The sequence below is a fragment of the Pinus tabuliformis genome, chromosome 1_2 (assembly GCF_031772625.1).
Source record: "Pinus tabuliformis cultivar Carrire ecotype Pingquan chromosome 1_2, CPIR1, whole genome shotgun sequence".
Taxonomy (NCBI): Eukaryota; Viridiplantae; Streptophyta; class Pinopsida; order Pinales; family Pinaceae; genus Pinus; species Pinus tabuliformis.
Genome location: NC_142298.1, coordinates 144,429,201 through 144,450,255, shown reverse-complemented (window position 1 = coordinate 144,450,255; position 21,055 = coordinate 144,429,201).

The following is a 21,055-nucleotide window of genomic DNA, read 5'->3' as shown; positions in this document are numbered from 1 at the left end:
AGATACAATACAATACATTATCTTCATAATATTTTCATGATCTAGTTGAGGCGGGCATTCCCATGATCAGCTTTATAAATTCACTTTCATGTACATAGGACAAACAATCATCTGAGTGTAGATTGATGATTTTGGTAGAGCCATCATCCCTTTGATTGGATGATTATCTGTGCAGCAATGATGTACATTTGATGTCTTTATTTTCCTGAATATATATCGCAGCCCAAATGGATGAAACTAGATCTGGGGTCTTCAATCTCATTCGATCTTCACTCAAAGTACAAGTCAATCCATGTGAGAGATGTTCTGGAGTCGAACATGGAAAGACATCGCCTGATTACTAGCCAATGATGTAAGCTGTTAACAGGCGCGAGAGGAATCACTGATAATGATAATGATCCTCAAGGTACTGCAGTACAATTCACGTGGTGTGAATAAAGGACTTGGCGTCGAACACCACACAAAATCTTTCGGTCGAAGGCCATGGATGTAAACCTGTCGCCGGAAGTGAGAAACTTGCCATTGAGGCATGCAAGCTTCAAAGTACTGAACGGGGTGTTCCTAGATCGACTTCTTGGATAATGAGCTAATGTCGAAAAGAAGCAATCCGTCATAGAAGCGCCTTAATGAATCCCACATCAATGACACGGAATGGAGCAAATGCTTTTAATGGAGGTGAAAACGATCTAGTGATATAAGGTTCAGGGTGGCGGTCATGAAAGAATGGAGCGTAAATGTATTGTAGCGAGTGAGACACAGGTGAACTCTCTGAATGACTTCTCTTAAACATATCGGCGACACTATCATGATGGATTGGTAGCATTAACCCCAAATTTGGATGGTGTGATGTGACCATGGTGATGTGGCTGGTGAATGAAACAACCCAACCCGACTTGGATGCGGAGTGAAAATGTCATGTTCAAGAGTGACTTGCTAACAACAAAGTTTATTCAAGTTTTCTTCCCAATTTTTTCCCAGTCATTGCTGACCAGTACCTCTTTATTTTTGTCAAGCTTGAGGAGGATAACATATGCTTGTTCTATAATTTTCCCTTCAGGCAAACCCATCTCTATGTTTTAACGAGCCTAGCGATAGTGAAACTCGTTCTCGTCTATAGACAAGTTTGTCGCTATTAAGTTTTTAATGAGTTTAACGACAAAGATAACTCAGTCCTTTTCAATTTTAGAGAGTCTAAAAAGGAACGTAAAGAAAACTCCAAAATTCCTTTTTCGTCATCTAATCCTTTAAGTCCGAAAAAGTATAAAACAATACAGAAGGGATGAATTTTCGATCCTTTTAACGAGCCGAACAAAACAAGCGCTCGATCTTTTTGTGTAATAATCCCTCAAGTCCAAAAAGATTAAAATCTAAAGGAGGGATAGCACTTCCTGTCCCTTTAACGAGCTGGAGAGGCCAATGGCTCGGCAATCTTTTCATATTTTACGAGTCATTTGAAAAGATCTTAAAGGAGACTCGTCTTTTGAGGAACGAGTGATAAAATTGGGTAGCAGCTGATTCCAGGTAAGGTTTGGAATTTTCCAATCACGGTAGTGTTACAAGGATGGCTAGTGGTATCACTCTTCGCAGCTGTTCCTTAAAAGGGGTAAACAATTAAATGGAGGTGAATGATCGGCCAATACAGAGTGGAGGTGATGATGAGAACATGACCAAGGCTTTAAAGGCTGAAGTATTACATTCACGATGGTTATTTACTGGAAATTGGTTCATTTTTTAATGAGCTTAAACTCTGGAGGAACATGTGCTCATTGCTTATGTTTATTTTTTAACGAGCATGAACTATGTGCTAAAACTGCTCGATGCAGGTTTATTTTTTAACGAGCTTGAATCATGTGGTAACATTGCTCGTGGCGGGTTTGCATGCCCCCAGCATAATAATGCAAATCGAGGTGCATGCCCCCCAAGCTTCATTGCATTCAACTCGGTGGTTGGAATGAAGGTTTACCTTTAAGATTTGGAAAGGGGATTTGTTTCATTTTTTAATGAGGTTGACACAGTAAAAGAACTATCCTCATGACTCCTTGTTTCATTTTTTAACGAGGTCGACACGAGATAAGAACCATCCTCGAAATCCACCATATTTACAATATTTGATAGAAAATAAAAAACTGATGGATGATTAAGGTTGCTAGAATAATCTTCGTGGTAATCCGGAAGATGGGAGCGATAGTGGTAATATTCCCATGGTGCCTCTCCTATCATCATTGATTGAATGATTCCTTCGTCTGTAGAATGTATATGCGACCAAGGATCTGAAGAGGTGCCATATTCCTTAGACCTATCTATCCAAACACTTGACGAGTGTTGATTTGGGTTTGCCCCCCAAGCTAAGAAAATTGATTGCTACAATATTTCTAAAATGGCGATGATCCATGCTAACAAAATGTTTAGGAATCTTCTGAATCCATTAGATATAGAAGATTTCATATTGTAGGTTTCCACTGTGGCCACTTCCTCCAGATTACTCGGAGGCGGTAGGGAAAAAGTACCCATTAAGGTAGGGTCTTTTAGGAGACCTACTCCAATATTCTGAAGCGAATGATTGCTTCTATGGATCATTGGAATGCTTCCCGTAACTTGTGAACTGTTGGGGAGAAATGTTTGTTGGTCGACGATTGTAATTCCTCCTTGAAAGGGAAATGCAATCTTCCTGAAGTAGGTCGACACAACTATGGCCATGGCATATATCCAGGGCCTTCCCAGTAGGATGTTGTAATCGAGGTTTCCGTCGATTACTTCAACATCAATTTCTATTGTTTTTCCTCCTAGTTCAACTTGCAAGTTACTTAAAATCCGTATGGAGTGTATGATCGTCCATCAAATGCTTTTAACATTGTTGACGATCGCGACAAGGGTGGTGAGCCTAAATTTTTCCAGCAACTCATCAACATAATACATGTAGATGCCCCCTCATCAACAATTGTTCGATGAACAGTTTTGTTAAGGGCTTTCACTTGAATAAGGAAAGCTAGTTGAGCTGGTAACTAAGGGTCATATCCTTTGTGATTAAAGGATACAAGATTGGAATCCGTTGGGTCAATCCCACCTATTACTGATAATAGATCTTTCATTTGGGAGAGGCAATTTTGCAGTACCTCAAGTGTCGACATAGTGGACGACGATTGGGCCAGGTCCTCTACTATATTATAATTCTGTGCTACTTTGGCACGAGGATTAAATGTCAATTTGTGTACTACTCCCTTTGGTGGCTTTATCATTGGTTCAGGAATGATGGGTGGAACAACTTCGGTCAAAGTTGTTGTCGAACTACTAGGTTGTTCATTAGCCTTGTTATTCGACAGCTGTGGATTCCCATAATCTTTATTCCTTGTCAAAGCATCATTTTGCTGCTTTAAGATAGACAACATAAGCACTTGGGATTGGTAAGAATTTTTATTTGCAACCAGTTTGGTTCCCGGGTTTGGAAACGGATCAGTCAATACTGCCGAGGTTTTTGAACTCTTAAAGAGTTTCTTAACTTCAGCTTTATGTGGACAATCTCTCGTCCGATGATCCTCATCGCATATATGACACCCCACAGGGGGTTTCCTTTGCCCAGAAGGGTTTGTAGAAGGTTTTCCAGGAGATGACTCATCCTGCTTCTTTTTCCTCCCTTTCTTTTTCTTCTTGCCCCCTGGTTGCTTCAGTTGTTTGCCCTTGTCGGTCGACATGGCATTTACTTCCGAGGCAAGAAGTTCCTCATTTGCATTTTGACTAGAAATCTTACGGGCCTTTTTAGATGTAGCCTTTGTTGATTTCGTGTTTGTAGTACCAATCACGCCATCGCCAGCATGAGAGTCATTGTTCGATTTAGGAGGAGGAGGAACGGAAAATTCTGGTCTGGGAGCGTCAGGGATTTTATCGTAGAGCGTGCCAGACTGAGTATAAATCAAGTCTAAATATTGCGCACGAGCAATAACTTTCTCTTCAGTGACGAATCCTCCCTTTGCCACATCTTCTGTAATGGAAGGTAATAATGACTTGATAAACCATTCAACTAAAAGCTTATCAGGAACGTACGTTTTTACCATTCTACGACGACGTCACCACTCATGAATATGATCAGATATGTGAGTGGCTGTTGTCTGTTTGAAATTAGTAAGAAGCTCTATTCCTGTTTCGTACCTTATTGGTAACTGAAAATGGGTTAAAAAGGTTGTGGCTAGGGTGCTGAAGTTATCGAATGAAGTTCTAAGCAATTCGATATACCATTTTGCTGCCGGACCAGTTAACGTTCGCTGAAAAAGGCAAAGCCTAATCGAATCATCGTTTAGAGTGTTAGATGAACACCACAGATGAAAGGTCATCACATGATTCGACGGGTCTTCACCCGGATTTCCATTAAATTTAGGAATATCTGATGGAAGTTTATGCGGAATCGCCGGCCACCAAGGGGCGTAAGCAATTGGATCATTCGTCAGCCGGTTTAGATCTGGTAATTCTAGAGTTGCTACAAAGGGCAACTGTTGATTCAGGTTAGGCGAAGCATACCCAGAATAAGATGGAATCGCTTGAGCAATGGGTCTTTGCATACCAGCATAATGTATTTGATGCTGGTAACTTTGATAAGGTTGATGGGCATAACCATTATAATATGGTTGTTGATAACCGTTTTGGAAGTGCGGTTGCCCATTACTTACAAAGGCTTGTTGCTCAGGTCCTTGATATGATTTCTGGAATGGCGGTTGTTGAGATTGAATCAGCCATGGTTGTTCGACCATTTTCTGTTGCCCAATACTGGATGATTGACCAAGATGAGGAGTCATAGTACTTGTTTGAGCCTGAGTCGCTCCAGATAAGGAGGCACTAACCTGAGGTTGTGATTGAGTCGTTGAGACAAGAGGCTGTTGTATTGCAACCTGAGAAACTTGGGGTTGACATACAACAGGTAGCGCTTGTACTTGCGATGCAGTCACCATAGCAGGTATAGTGGGAATGTTCAACACAGGGTGGACTGGTTGCATTGAATATACAACCCTTGGTTGCTGAGGTACTATTGGTACCCAACAGCTGGATGTAATTCCAGTTTGACCTGAACTTTGTTGTAAACTCCCATATGGTTATTCTCCGGGAGGGAACAATGAAAAGGCATACTGCCCTCCATATGGTGGAAATCCAGTACTTAAAGGGTATATTGGCCTTTGAAGACACATTGGATCAATTTGTTGAGTTTCAACATAAGAAATACCAGATGATAATCTGGATGAAGAAATAGGAACTGACCATGTCGTAGAAACAGTCCCTAATTGGACTCCGGCTTATTGTTGATAACTTGCCGGGACAGATGGTATACCAGCGAACATCGTTGGAGTAGCAGCAGGAGGCTCTGCCGCTGCTGTGTCAGATGACACAGTCCTGGATGTCGACGGTTGTTCAGACATATCTAGTCTATCCAAAAGATTTCCTAGCGATTCTACAAGAACTTGCGATGAAGGGAGACTAACTTCTAAGACCAACGAGGGAACAATGATGTTATTCCGATTAAAATAAATTTTAGACGCTTTGACACAACTTGTTTTTTCAATTTTTAAGAGTCGAGAAAAAACAAAAGATGACTCTAGTCGCCTTCGATTTTTAATGAGCCTGAAGTGACAAGTGCTCAGATGGACCTTTTCCGTTAAGGAGTCTGAAAAGGAACGAAAGGGACTGCTCTGGAAATCTAGGTAGAGGGATTACCAAACCAATCGCAAAACTACAGAATACTTTTTACGGTACGACAGTCAATCTTCCCAAATGTTGTGTTCAGTGCATTGCGATCGATAGGGCGGCAGACACGGCTTCCTATGGATAAAGGATTAAGCCTATTGTGGTCTCCCAAAATATAATCGACGGTACATGGGAGCACAAGTCCGTACTGGCACTTATCGACTCAAAGTGGAGGAATCACCCAACCAACAGTGAGAACAACAGTTACCAGGCTTTACGACGCCAGAATACGTCTCTAGCCTAGACTTCTAAATGTTGTGCGTTAGGTTCCAAAGCGTTGTTAGATTCATTGAATTTATTTTATAGTTGATCTTGTTTATGAAGTTTGCCTTTCAGGTTCACTGCGAGATGTATATACATAATTCCTAAAATGAAATCTAAGATGATAAACAGTTTTTTTTATCTTCTTTGTGCAATGAAAATCCTAGCTACTAAGGAAAGAAAGACAAAATTCTTTCACAAAGAGCAAAGAGCACACACTAAATGCACTGTCCTAAATCAAACCAATCAAATAGTCTAAATGAAAATGCACATGCATGTATTTGTTTTCGACTTTCTTAGTATGTGAATGATAAAAAGAAAGCTAATGCGCAAATCTGAATTACTTTTCAAGTGACAATTACTAACAAGTTCTTTTTCAAAATAAAAAATGGAGACAATCACAACACTTTACAATTTGGAAATGAGTTCTTGCTTTCGACACTTGAAAAATTATAAATTCAGACCAAATACAATAGTAACAGGATAATCGACTATCTACAGCAACCAAACTCTTTCCTATGACTGAAAATGACACTTGCGACGCTTTCAAATCAAAGGACGATAGTACGATTACGTTACTTTTGCAAAGGAGAACTGAAAATGACTCAGCAAATACACAAAAACATTTACAGTTCTTTTGTACAAAGGATGCGGAATAATAGCAAGGAAAAGGGGTTTCAAACAGAGATATACTGATCACAGGCAGCAAAATTCATGAATAGAACTGGAAAGAATGAATCACAGAAACCAAAACTGAACAATGCCTAGTCTGATCAGCACACCTGTAACACAGGGAATTTGAAATGCAGCGCACCTGCTACACTCGGGAAGTGCGCTGAATTTCAGATTCTCAGAACATTGCCTGCGCTGGGCCAGAGACGAGACTTTGCTTGGGTTCCGGGTCAAAGTTTGCAGTTCAGTTCATGGGTTTTGGCCGAGAAAATGGTAATCAGTAATGCAACAATCAGGGATAGATCTAAGGAGGATCTAAGAGCTATCACAAGAGGCAATCAGAGAGTTTGTAAATCAGTTGTTTAATTTATAAAAAAATCCTGGAGATTGACTGAAGTGGCATTTATCTACTTTGAATTTGCATAGCAAATGCAGTTCGAAAGCTACCTGGCTCGACTTCAGGCTCCGTCTGTAAGTTTATAAAATAGACAACAAGGAAGATAAACAAACAAACTAATTCGTCCCCAGCGGAGTCGCCATTTTGTTACAGGGAAAAGTGTCTATATAGAACTGCTCTATCCCACTAAGGTGTGATAGCTACCTTAGAAACAAACAAAGTAAAGCTACTTTCGTTTTTCCTTTATGAAGTATAGATGAGAGAAGAACAAAGAATACCAACCTCTGTCTTGCGCTAATCTCCTAGTTCGATTCCTCTCTCTCCTGATAGTCTTTCGCTACTTGTTCCCTTGCACACCTAGCTTCACAGAGTACCTGTAAGATCACAGTAGCATAGAACTATACAAGAACATGGATCTATAATCATAAACAATCTAGGATCAGATGTAAATTGACCATACAAATTCATAAAACATAAATTACACAAGAGTATGGAGGAAAACTTGAATAGCTTTTATTGATAAACAAGAAAGAGCTAAGGGGAGTTACAACCAGTTTTTCTGACCCAGCATCATCCTCTTAGCAAAGAAGCCCCTCTTCACCTCATACAAAGCTTAGATCACCCAACAATCTGATGTTGTCTCAAAAAACCAATAGCAATTCCATACAATATGCAAAATTCCAGCCTCTGGATCTCTGGGATGAGGGATCCATATATAGATATTTGTAAGGGAGATGAGTCAGCTTGTGATTTGATTAGTGTCCTCCCTCTGATAGTTCTTGCTTCCACTTGGAGATTGATGATCTCTTCCTCATCCTTGGTCGAATTCATAGAGGCAAGTGTCACAGGAGAAGTTTCTGGAAGATTCCATGCCTCTCCACCTCGCGGAATGACACTGCCATTTGTCACTTCTCGCCCATCGCACCCCATAGAAGGTCTTTTTGAAATGCAACACACCCACACAATGTATTTAGGTGCAATGCAACGCACTTTGCCTATGGAGCAGGTGAAATGATCCTGTTTTGACCAGTTCTAAGCAGTTTTTCATGGAGAACTTCTGGGAGGAGCTGTAATCAGTTGACCTTGTTCCTTTAGGGGTTAGAACAACACTTTTAGGGACTTAGGAGCCCTTGGTTTATGGACATTTTATGCTTGGGGTTGCAATGCCCAAAAATGTCTATAATAATTAGGGGTCATGATGGGGTGTCTATAGCTACCATTGCTTCCTCGAATATCAGCGCCTACTATAAATTTCCTGAAAAGCAACAGATTTTTAACACCAAGTGGCTCACCGAATTCACTACCTCGATGAAAGAAATCTTGAGGAATTGGTGGCAAGAACCTGCGAAGTTCTAGGTCAGGACAGATTAGGCATATAAGACTGAAAGGCTACGTAGGGTGTATCAGTTAATCGCTACAATGATGTGTTCGCTATATGGCAAGGAAGACTACGATATGTTTTATGGCACGTGGGTTCCACTCATGTATGCCATCGCCACTCATGGAACTATTTTCAATTGGGGGAGCATCTTGTCATCATCTTTGAGAACCAACATAGTCGCTGCTCAGAGCCCAACTCCTGAACAACCCCCAGAATTTTATATGTCTTCATACCTCCTTGACGCTGTTTGTTCAAGGTGCCACTTTGAACACTGGAGCTGCAATTGGGACTCATCAGCACCCCTACCTATCCATTACCACTACAAGGTTTTCTGGGACACAGCTTATAGAGCCACATTGGATATAATATCTAAAACATTTATCATCCCATTATACCAATTGTTGTTCGGGGAAGATCCACCTTGCATGTCCCAAAGAGCCATGAGGACCATGGTTAAAGTAGCTCACTGGTTCCCTATCGATGAGGGAACAGTAGTCAGGGTGTTTGGTACTCACAGACCTTTGCACGCTCTGCCCAGGTTCACCACAGATAGGACTCTTCTACGAGAGGTCTACTACCAGATGACACAGGGTTTCTCAAAAGTGTTGCACCAAGGTAAGAAGAAACCGTGGCCACCTTTTCCTCTTACTATTGGGGTGTATGTAGTAGAAAAATTCAAGAAGGTGGAAGCAGAAGCTGAAGAACTCAAGGGGAGTCATTTTGTGACCCTGAATTACAAAACATACGACCCCAAAAAGATCGTAGTTTCCCACTGTAAGAAGGCAAAATTCAGTTGGTCTTACACCCACACTAGGAAGGACCTCAAGGACAGAATTAGGAACTGGTATAACTCCACAAGGGAGATCAGCCCCAGTGAGCAACAAGCCATAGAAGATGAACTCCTTGATGATTTCCAGGATGATGAAAACCTCAGAGAAATAACACCGAAGAGAGCCGAAACATCAAGGAAACGAAAAGGAAAAGAAGTGGAAGATCCTCTAAGCGACAACGAGGAGGAAGAAATTACACTAATACAAAGAAATGCTAAACTGGTAAGAAAGAAGCGAGAACTGGGAAGCAAGAAATCACAGGAACCCAACACTCAAAGCCAGGTCAAGATAGAGAGGAAAAGGTAGGAAGATGAGGAAAGGAGGTAGGAAGAGGAAAAGAAAGCACGAGATGAGGAAGAGAAAAGAAGGGAAGAAGAGGTCGAAAAGCAGAGACAAGCAGAAGAAGCTGCAAAGAAAAAACAAGATGAACAAAAAAGGTTAGAACAGGAACTGAAGAACATGGAGGAAGAACTAGAAAGGCAATGGGCACTAGCAGAAAGGGAAAAGAGAAAACAAGAAGAGGAGATTAAGGCAAACAAGGAGAAGGAAACGGTAGCGGTTGAACAAGTAGAGACGAGCAGGGTGGTCGATCCAAGCCCAGGATAGAGTGAGCTTCCTCCTTTGGATGTACCTACCATTCCTCCCCTCACTGGCAGACACCTACCCCTCCTAGAGCTAAGCATTACAGAAGATCAGGAGGAAGAGGTTCTAGATCTGAATAAGATCACATTTGATGAAGTGAACCTCAAGATTATAAGGAGAGGAAGAGATCTTGCAGCAGAAACCCAACTGACCCGTTATCGGTAACTACGGCGACAGACATCATGCCAAATATCACGTCAAACCCGCTAATGATCACCTCTGCTGGTACAACATTCGTAGTTGCCACCGAACACAATGTAGCTCGGATGAGTAGACAAATTGTAGATTTTCAAAACAGGTTATACACATCTAAGCAAAGGGCCAATGTAGGGGAACAAGGGAAGAGAAACTTGGAGGAGGAAATCATGACACTCCACTTGCTACATACATGATCAACTGATTTTCAAACAATAGTCGCATCAAAAACAAAAATCTTGGGAGAGACTATGGCTGTAGTTTATGGGGAGATGGAAAAACTGCACCACACTATACCTCCCATAGTGGCTATTCAAACTCACTCAAAGGAAAGGGTTGCCATGCTCAAAGAGGCCATGACTTCCCTAGATAAAATACATGAGTGGTCTAAAAAGTACCCTGAAGCCCCGACAGTAGTACCCAGGAAAGATTGGATTGCTACGTAGAATACCAGAGTCTAACTTCGTATCAAAATGCAGTCCAGAGATAAATTGGTAGAAGATGCAGAAAGGGTGTTGGATTCCTACAAGTAATTGTTCAGCAGTCTGGAGTTAGTGATCCAACTGCACGGGTCCCATTCTATAGGAGAAATCGAACAGGTACGGAACCAGGAGGAGATCAACAATGAGGTGTAAGCATTTGTGGAAACATATAGACAAGTTGCCCGCATAGGAGATATGCTGGTCTCAGTGGAAAATATCAAGTGTTACATTGTGGAACCAGTAAGGCTCTACGCCAAGTTGGGCACCCTGAACAATCATATACGTGCCAAGTGAAATACTCTTATCCCGGATGCATTGGAATGCTTACACAGACATGATGAAGGCCAGTCGCCAATCTCCCCCATTGCAGCAGAATACAACATATGGCGCACTTACCTGACCGAAAAGCTCGGGCTCAGCATCCCGAAACTCACCATTTGCAGCTTAGTCAACTAGGATGATAGTCATTTCCTTTTTCATTTGTGTGTGTGCTATGGTAGCATGAAATACTCTATGAACACGAAAGGTCACATAGAATGCTAAGAGTCATGTGGTTGCCAAAAGGTCACTTGGAAGTCCAAGAGTCAAGAGTAGACCAAAGGTCTATCTCATCCTATAAATGTAACTTCACGTCTCATTTGAAAGGACTTTTGAGTGAAGTACTTTTGGATAGTAATAGACACAGTGCTTAAGAGAAGTGTGGTTCTTCTAGTCAATACAAGAGTTAATTGTACGTTTTCACTATTGAATGCTTCAAATATCTATGTGTTGGTACCATGAGTATTTTCTACACTTGACGGATCGAATGTTCCCGAGAGCTTCTGGATGTGTAGTTGCTCCACATGCTATTTTTTACCTCGAAATCTGGTTTTGCTACCTATGAATGGTATTTGGTTTATTTCACTCTATACGCATGCTAATGAACTATTTCCTTAGGTGTTAGTATAATCTCTCTTTTGACTGCATGTTTTTGTATGATGGTAAATGGTTGATTATTGTGAACTGATTTTGTAATAGTTAAGCAGTATCTATTTAATTTGCACAAGTCTTGTTTAAAGTCCTGCTAACAATAACTTTACGTGAGACTGCGTGGCTTATCTCTTGCTATTCATGGTATATATGTATGACACTGGATACTTGTCAATTATTCTCTTATGTTTCTTAAAACTCACACTTTCTACTAAGTTCATATCACACCTCTATCCGAAGCTAGCTCTGCAAAATTGAGCGGCAGCCGGGCCCACATACTAGAAAGGATCTCCAACACACTCAGTGCAGGCTCTAGTTGGGAACCTACACCGAAGGTATCCCCTTGACTGTTGGTGATAAATTCTAGCACATCAACACCACCCTACACAACCAAAGATAGGGCATGCCTTATTTACCCCTGTAGTCCATTAGGCCATGCAACTACTCTTATTAGCCTTTAAGTGGAGAAGAATCAATAAGTCTCAAAGAATTACAACTATGGAATTTCTAGCTACCCTTAGGAGTTTTCCAAGCACCCCTTTGGCCTTATATTGGGTAATTTCACCTAACCAATTCCCCCTATAAGCTCCATCCCTACTCAAGGAAACCAAGGAGAATTGGTTATAACATTTCATTTAGGAAAACACATAAGTTTACTAGGTTATAGGATTGAATAATTAATCAAATTCCTATCCTTAAGTATAGTTGAATGAGATACGGAAATATGGCCATAATGGCGGGAAACATGAATTTTTCACACATGAGTTCTTTCCACCACGTGTCGCTTGAGAAACTCACCCAAACGACCTAGAAACTTAACATAGGTTTTTGTTATGTCTTCATAACCTTGGTTGATGTGTATAATTAATTCTTGTAGTATTGTGATATTCACTTATCTCAAGAACCATGTTTGGTTTCATCCCCACCACCTTTCCTCTTATAAAGTTCTAGCCCCCATCTTTTTTGTTTGACTTGGTTTGTTGTAGTGGTGTATTTTATTAATTAGGTATGATTTTCATATTACATCCTAAAGATCACTCACTTAATCATACAAAAACTTTGACCTAAAAACATATAACCAAGGCATGCAAGCCCAACAAAACTTGGCTCACCAACCTAATAGAAATATGTACAATACAATGTAGGCTATTTTGGGGACGTTACATTATTTATGCATTGTTATCAATGATGTATGTACATATTTATAGTCAAAATAAGCACAGATATGCCTCCTGCATAACTTCCTCTAACTCCCATTTTCCATCCTTAGGGTTATAACACCTCTAAACTTTATTGACTTTTTCACTCAAGATGCATACGATCTTTACCTACAATTCCCCTTCGGGATCCACTTGAATCATATCCTAATAAATTACATGGTTACAATTGAGAACATACTTTTTAAGTAAAGAGAAATGAAGAAAATCGTCAATATGCATGGATGTAGGAAATGCAAGTCGGTATGCAAATATACCAATCCTTTCTAGGTTCTCAAATGGTCTAAAAAATAAAGCTACTAACTATGGAAAAATTCCCTATTTTAGTGGAATCTTTTAGCTTTCACTTTCAAGAAGACATATTCTCCCACTTTGAATTCCCTATTCTCTGACCCTTATATGCATATATTTTCCATCTATGTTGAGAAGCCTTCAAGTTTTGTTTAATTTTTACCACTTTCTCTTTCATTTCCCTCAGAAATTATAGTCCAACAATGGCTCTACCCATTGGGTTGTCCCAACTTACAAGTTTGTTTCATTTTCGACCATATAGGGCTTCAAATTGACTCATCTTCAAGGATGCTCAATATCTGTTGTTTTGTGGAAAATCTACCAAATGCAACTACTCTTTCCATTTTGATGGTTTTTCCATCACAAACATCTTGAGCATATCCTTAGTCACCAGATTGTCCTTTTCAAAATTTCCATCTAAGTTTGGGTGAGTTGCTATATTAAAGTTCAAAATAGTTCCAAATCCTTTAAGCAATCCTTTCCAAAAGTGTGAAGTGAATTTGGTTCCCTGTCTAAAATCGTTGCTTTGGGTAACCCATATATTCTTTTCTCTCATGAATATCTCTACAATGTTAATTAGCATATGGGTTGACTTCATTGGAATAAAGTGGGTAGATTTAGTAATTTTATCAACCACCACCATAATGGAATCATGCTACTTCAGAGTATTGGGCAGTTTGGTAGGAAAATCTATAGAAGCAATTTCACACTTTGATTTAGGAATGAGTATAGATTGAAGTAGTATTGTTGGATGTCTATGTTCAACTTTAGCTTTTGGCACTCCAGACATCTAGCTATATAATCAATCACTTCCATTTTTGTGCATGGCCAAAAGTATTGCATTTTTCTAGCTAATGTACCCTAGATAGCCATCATAGGGTCTATTTTGCATCTCATTCAATGTTAATCTTTTTAGCACCTACAAGTTAGGTATGTAAATTTTGGTTTTGTACATGAGAATTCCATGATCACTCAACTCACAACCTTTGTGTTTAGGATGCAAATAATTTTGTTGTAAGCTCTCTTTAATTTGTATGTATTGTTGATCCTTATTTCCAACCTCTAAGATTCTTGTTTTTAAATCAAACTTGCATTCACTAATGGCTAGAACTTGCACTTCATAAATCCTCTTGCTAAGTGCATCCACAACCTTGTTCTCCTTCCCTTTTATGTTATTGATTTCAAAGTCACATTCAACTAAAAATTCTAGCCACCTAATTTTCCTTGCATTTAAATCTAGTTGTCCAAATAAATGCCTTAGATCACTGTAGTCTATTTTGAGTTCAAATATTTTACCCACGAGGTAATGTCTCCACATTTGAGACAATGAAAATGATTTCCAACTCCAAATCATGTGTGGCATAGTTCCTCTCATGGTATTTTATTTTTTTAGACTTAAATCATATTACATGTCCATTTTGCATGAGGATTTCTCTGACCCCTTCCTTGCATGCTTCAATTTATACAGTAGATTTCCCATTTGGATTAGCTATATACAGAATTGGTACACTTGTCAAAAGTAGTTTCAAATTCTTAAAGGCCCCTTTACAATCCCAGGTCCATTCAATTTTTGCACCCTTCTTTTGTAAATAGGTGATTGGATATGATATCCTTGAGAAACCCTCAATAAACCTTACATAGTAGCCTGCTAATCCCATAAAATACTTTACCTTTGTTACATTTTTAGGTGTTTACCTCTCACTAATATCTTTAATCTTCAATGGATAAAAAATTATTCCCTTCTTTGAGATAATATGTGCCAGGTAATGAATCTATTTTTAGTAGACGAAACTCTTACTCATTTTGGCATAAAGTTGATGCTCTATACATACTTGTAATACCATCCTCAATTGTTGCTTTTGTTCCTCCTATGATTTTGGGTATATAAGGATGTCATCTAAAATACTATCACAAACTTGTCCAAGAAATCTTTAAAAATCCCATTCATCAAGTACATGAAAATAACAGGTGTATTGGATAAACCAAAGGGAACCAACACAAACTCATAGTGGCTGTATATAACTCCAAAGGCTATCTTGTGATGTCCTCCTCTTTTATTTTGACATGATGGTATCCAAACCTCAAATCAATCTTGGAGAATACTGTAGAAATTTTGAATAATAAACACTTATTCACAGAGATTATCCCGATTATACACTATTGCGGAATACATGCATAATACATAACCTCCTCTACGTTGATCATCAATTTAGCAGCATTAAAAACAATGAAACATCAATCGCATTCACACATTAACACCGTATGTAACCTGGGGAAAGCATACAGCTGAAAACCCCACACTATCTGTATATTATAATGATTGATAACATGTAACAATACATAGTACAATACTCCTCACAAGTACTCAATACTATCTCCACCTGTTACACACAAAACTAGCTCAGATCTGAACAAGTCACAGGTTCAAATCTCCTCCGCTGCTTTGCCTGCCTCCACTACATAATGCCTAGTGAAAATCACATGAGCACAGGCTATAATTCCTTAGTATTGGGCCACACTGCGCAATCCTCATTGGCATTACTCAATCCATGCATGTGCAAAATCTCATGCTCAACTGATAGTCACAACTCACCCTTTCACTTACCTCTAACACCTGTCTTTGTTGAACTGTCCATGCACTGAGTTAACTGATGTATTCTTTAGTTGCTTTATGAGTTAATAATTAGTGAATTAATTAACAATCAATTCACACAACTCATCACTAGTGTATTCTTTAGTTAGACTAAATACAACTAGTTCAACTAAGTCAAACTAAACACAACTCCATCAACTCCACAGAACTCACATGCATGAGTTCTAACTGAAGTCCTCCATGCAATAGCTCAACTAACACATAAGAAACCACGTGATTCCTTCTGTCAGCTGCATGTGTCACATCCATAGCTCAAACTGAAGTGCTCCAAGAGAATAAGATAATGTTTAGAGTCCAAATATTACTAAGGGCTAATAATATTTGACTGTTTCTATTTTTAGCCCGGCAGTCTAAAAATAGACTCTGATCACTCCACTGTGAACCAAAAATAGAATTCCATCTATTTTTCCCAACATGACCAATCATCCATAAACAGCATCGTGCAACTCATAGACCATGATCCATATGTCTAAAAATAGACATAGTCTAAAAATAGACTTTGCGCCAAAAATAGCCTGCGGGCCCACTTAGTGAAGGCGACTCCTTTCCACTAAGCTCCATCATCTTGTTGCATTTTCAACAAATACTGTATCTCCTCTCAGTTGGTCAAATAAGTCATCCATCATTGGTAAAATATACTTATTCTATATTATTATTAACTTGTTTAACTACTTGAAATCTATGCACAATTCCAATGTATCATTTTTCTTCTTAACAAACATCATTGGGGCACCCTAAGGTGACACACTCAAATGTATGTACCCCTTCTTCAAAATACTCTTCAAGATAAATTTGTAACTCATTGACGTTAGGTATGCTCATTCTATATGGTGTTATGGAAATTAGGGCATATTTAGGCATCAAATCAATTGAAAATTCAATATCCCTTTTAGGTCACAACCTTGGAATATCACTAAAAACATCTTCATATTCTTTTAACACTTAATAATCCTAAATATTATGTACCTTATCCTTAGCCTCTCCTTTCATATGGGTTACATAATTATGACATTTTTTTCTAAAACTTTTTTTCATTTGCATTGATATTTCCCTTATGGAAATATATATTAGAATTCTTTGTAACTTCTTTTGTTGCCTTTTCCATCAAAACTAACTAAATAAATAAATACCTTGCTATAGTAGTTTAAAATAGCATGATTCTTTTCCACCCACTCCACCCCAATTAAACTAACCAAATCAACACAACAACACATTGCTTCTCATTTTAACTGAATAAAATATAAAATCTACTCAACATCATAATTACATAAGGATTTCTAAAATATAATCTACCAAGCTTAAGGCTGAAGCATAAAATTATTCTATTAATAAAAAAAATCACCATGGAATATAAGTGTCTTGAGCCCACATGGAAATAAAGCTCGTCAACATAAAATATGATATCATTTTGAATTTAAAAGGAGCATCCTTCATAAGGATAGTAGTCATGATCGAAATGTGGAAACCAATTTGTATACGTGTAACGTAGATGTCAGGATTGATATGACTTTATAAACATGGAGAAATTACGATAATAATGAATATAGTTTGCAGTCGTGTTAATTCTTTATATAATGTGAATGAATTGGACGTAATCTTTATAAAATGGCTTAATTAGGTATTAAAAATAACAAGATTAAAGTGATTCTTCTTTTAAAAGTGGAAAATAAAGTATCATTTTAATAGTATTTATAAATATAATTCAAATTTATTTATGGTTTAGAGAAGAGATTAACTAATAAAAGTAATATATATTATTTTAAAACTAAAATTAAAATGCAAAAAAATAATCTTTTATATTTTTATAATAATAATAGTTAAAAAAAAACACACAAACACAATATTGAGAAAATTATTACTCAAAAATATTTAAAATTGTAATATATTATTTAAATTATTAAAAAAAATATTTTTTTAATTATTAAAAAAAAAACATTTTTCCTATTTAATTTTTTTTTATTAAATTAGTTATATGTCATTTTGGATCATGCAAGTGTGAATAAGTGGCCAAAGATTTTATAGTATAAATTAGCTAAATCAATAAAGTAATAATGTTATGTAATTTTTTTTATTAAATTAGTTATATGTCATTTTGGATCATGCAAGTGTGAATAAGTGGCAAAATATTTTAGAGTGTAAATTAGCTAAATCAATAAGTAATATTTGATTAAAAGAGATCAAATTTATAATAACAACAAATTATACATAGGTGGAAAGAGAGAGTTATTGATAGTTATTCTATGTTATTATTAGATTCTCTTATATGTCTTCCATAATATATCATGGAAGAACTAGAAAAAATAGGATTTGTAATGGAACACAGCTTCATGCCCATGTGATTTTATCATATATTTTTATAGAGATTGCTGTCATTTAATAAAATATGACTTAAATCATATGTTAAATAAAGTGTATATAAAAGATGAAATATGAGGAATAAATTTAACCTTTATGATATTAATTCAAAAAATAGAAATTTCACATATTTTGCTTCATATAGTACAATCTCCTTATGTAACATTTTTTATAAAATATTAGCAAAGATTAACATAAGTAGAATTCGCTTGCTTCTCTTTAATCTCATTTCAAAATATCAAGGTGGATTTGTTCATAAGCGACTTATATTTGATGATATGTTTTTAGTCCAATCAAGAAGAATAAATGATGAGTAGCAAATGGTTATTAAAATTGATATGGTTATGTTAGGATATTCTGACACATAGGAAATAGTTAAGTATAACTTGGTCTAGTGTAGAGTTAGGTAAAGTGTGTTTCTTTACTATGTACTTTTGTAACTTACAATCTGACGGTCACAGTATGTAGTGATCCGATGCTTCATTCTCTCCTTGGTATTACCGACACTTGATCCGTGGCTTAACACCTGATTGGTCCATGATCTCTATTTAAAGAGCATGGAGGGTCATTCGTAGGGTAACCGTTTATGAGAGAAGCTTATGTAAATTTTCATTCTTCTATTAATAAATTGTTTGAATTGGCCGTGTTGGCTCAGGCCGTGGACTGTTTCCCTCTTTGAGGGTTTTAACCACGTCAACAATACTGGTGTATTGACTTATGATCTATTTGTGAGCGGTGTCCTTTGGTGTTCTGTCTGAGAAACTTAACCTGTAAATTCCTACATGGTATCAAAGCATAGTTGAATGACAGTTTGATTATCACACCAAAGTGTAGTCAGATGTTGCTACTGAAAGCCAAACTCTGATAGGATCTAATGAAGCCACAGGGCTTCCTTACTAGCTTCTACGGCACCACGATACTCTGCTTCTGTTGAAGAAAGAGAAATGGCACTTTGTTTCTTGCAAGGCCATGTAATAGGAACTGAACCAAGAGTGAACACATAACCTGTAGTAGACTTCTGATCATTAGGGTCACCAGCCCAATCGGAATCAGTGAAACAAACCAATAGAGGAGATGCTTCAGCATTGTAATGAATCCCAAATTGAACTGTACCTCGAACATAATGAAGTATTCTTTTAGTTGCTTTCCAATGACTTTCATGTGGGTTTTGCATAAATCGAGCAATAAGGCCAACAACAAAGGAAAGGTCAGGACGAGTATGGGTCAGATACAAAAGTTTTCCTACAAGTTGATGGTATGGGGTAGCATCAACTTCAGGTGAAGTACAAGTGACTGAAATTTTGGCTCCATACTGAAAGGGAGAAGGGGTTGGCTTACAGTCTTCCATGTGAAAATGGCGTAGAAGATCATAAGCATACTTGGACTGGGAAAGGGAAATACCTTCCTTGGATTGCAAGACTTGAAGACCAAGAAAATAATGCAAGTGTCCTAAGTCTATCATTTCAAACTTCTTTTTAAGGCTGGACTTCACATGGTTTATAAGGTTGGGATCACTACCAGTAAGGATAAGATCATCAACATAAAGAACAAGAATGATAAGGGACTTGTCCACTTTCTTGGTGTAGATAGTATTGTTAGAATGACACCTAGAAAATCTAGTTTCTAAAAGAAAGCTATTCATTTTGGCATACCAAGCTCGAGGGGCTTGCTTGAGACCATTAAGGGATTTCTTAAGCTAACATACAAGGCTGGAGTCTATTTGTATAAAGCCAGTAGGTTGTTCCATATAGATTTCTTCATGCAAGTCCCCATGCAAGAAGGCAAATTTAACATCCATGTGATGGACTTCCCATTTGAAAGAGGCAGCAAGGGAAAGAACAAGGCGGATAGAGTTCATTTTGGCAACAGGGGAGAAGGTTTCAGTATAGTCAATGCCTTCTACTTGTGAAAAACCCTTAGCAACAAGATGAACTTTATGTTTATCAACTTTTCCATCTAGCCCATACTTGGTTCTGTAAACCCATTTGCATCTAACAAGTTTTCGTCCCTTTGGTAGAGGAACAAGATCCCATGTATCATTTTCCAATAATGAATGATATTCTTCATTCATAGCTGTGTCCCAATCTGGATGGCCTGAAGCTTCTGCAAAGGTGTCAGGATCATAATTAGCTGAATCTTGAGCCAATAAAGAAGAGGCTCTATCAAACTGAGAACGTGTACGTCGCTGATCTGTAGGATCACTGGCAAGAGCACCTACTGCATCCCGAGTAGCACAGACCCATTTTGGAAGCTGAGGAGCTAAAGGAGGATCCTGAGAAGGTGGGGGAGGATTGTCATCCTCGATGCCATCATCTGAAGAAGAAATATTTTCAGGAGTAGAAGGGATAGATAGAGGTGGAACATCCGCCGAACTAGGCTTGTAGGCCAATATATTTTCAGAAAACTTTACATCTCTTCTAATGATAACATTTTTAGACTTAAGTGGAATAAGTTTGTATCCTTTGACATCTTCATAATATCCAACAAAAATACATTTTTCACTCTTAGGTTCTAAAGCTTTATGTTTCTCATCTGGAATATGGGCCCATGCTTCACTTCCAAAAACACGAAAGTGACTTACACCTAGTTTAATTGAGCTCCATGCTTCTTCTAGAGTCATATTCTTTAAAACCTTTGTAGGAGTGCGATTTATTATGTAATTTGCAAAGTTAATTGCTTCTGCCCAAAAAATAAGACTAAGTCCTTTAAATTGAAGCATAAAATTAGCCATTTCCTTTAAGGTGTGATTCTTCCTTTCAGCTACACCATTTTGTTGTGGAGTATATGGAAGAGTATGTTGCATTTGAATTCCATTCTCAGTGCAAAAGTTGATGAATTTGTTGTTAACATATTCTCTGCCATTATCATATCTTAGCTTAAGAATTTGATGTCCAGATTGTTTTTCAACAAAGGCCTTAAAGGCCAAGAACATGTTAAATACTTCACTCTTGAGTTTTAAGAAGTATACCCAAGTGCGTCTAGAGAA